Source organism: Neophocaena asiaeorientalis, unplaced genomic scaffold (assembly GCF_003031525.2).
Source record: "Neophocaena asiaeorientalis asiaeorientalis breed wild unplaced genomic scaffold, Neophocaena_asiaeorientalis_V1.1 scaffold7, whole genome shotgun sequence".
Lineage (NCBI taxonomy): Eukaryota > Metazoa > Chordata > Mammalia > Artiodactyla > Phocoenidae > Neophocaena > Neophocaena asiaeorientalis.
Window position 1 is genome coordinate 10,192,834 of NW_020185337.1, and position 1,373 is coordinate 10,194,206.

Genomic DNA, 1,373 nt, shown 5'->3' on the forward strand with positions numbered 1-1,373 from the left:
GCATTGTCAGTCTCCCTCTCCCCACAACGCAGCCCCCAATCAGAGGAAACCCCCGCTGCTGATGCCGCTATCCCTAAGAGACAAAAAAGTTGCCATTCGGCATCCCTCTGTCGGTTATGGACTCCCAGGGCCAGTCAGGGCACGCTTCTCACTAATGAACAAATGTTCTTCCCTCAATATCCTTTCAAACTTTACTGTCCCTGAGAACAAAATTAATGCCTGTCCTTGAAAGGTGTTGTTGACTTTGCAGGTTGGCCAGTAAAGGAACCAGCAGGCCTGCAGTTTCCCTGGGAATGTTAAAAAGGAAACTCAGGTTGCTAGGCTGTTCCCCGCCAGGGAACTGGAGCCCCACCTCTCCCCACGCCCACACTCACCACCTTCCCCCAAACGGTAAGCTTTCCCTGAGATTTTGCACCGGCAGGGGCCATGGTGGGAGTGGATTGCAGATTTTTCAGACTGAGAAGCTTGTTTTAAAAAGGGTAGTTTTTGTGGAGCAATGACCAAAAGATAAAAAGTAAAACACTCTGAGGGTAGGAGAGCCAGCCTCTGGCAGCTAAGGTTGCCCAGGGAGTGCTGGCCTGTTGGGTGCCTTCCTTCTGAGAGTAAAGGCAAAGCACGACTGAGCTAAACTGTCTCTTTTACTTTGTAATTCCCTCTGCCTTCACCCTCTGATACAGAAATTCCCAATCTCACTGCACTCCCACCTCCAATGCAGCATTATTCACAATAGTCAAGACATGGAAATAACCTAAGTGTCCATCAACAGATGAATGGATAAAGAAGATGTGGTATGTATATATGCAATGGAATATTATTCAGCCATAAAAAATGAGGAAATCTTTCCATTTGAGACAACATGGATGGAACTTGAGGGCATTATGCTAAGTGAAACAAGTCAGACAGAGAAAGACAGATATTGCATGGTATCACTTATATGTGGAATCTAAAATAAATTGGAATTCCCTGGCAGTCCAGTGGTTAGGACTTGGTGCTTCCACTGCTGGGGGCGCAGAGTTTTATCCCTGGTCAAGGGAGTAATATCCTACAAGCCTCATCCCACAAGCCTTTATTTTTTTGGTGCAGCCAAAAAAATGAAAAGAAGAAAATTTTTTAAAAACATTTTTTTAATTTAAAAAATAAAATAAATAAATAAGTTAAACTCATAAAACAGAAAGTAGAAAAGTAGTTGCCAGGGAACTGGTGGTGGGAGGGAGGAGGGAAAAATAGAGGTTGGTAAAAGAGTACAAACTCAACTATAAGATGAATAAGGCCTGAAGATCTAATGGAAAGCAGGGTGACTGAGGTTGATAACACTGTATTGTATAACTAAAATTTGCTAAGAGAATAAAACTTAAATGTTCTCACCAAAAAAA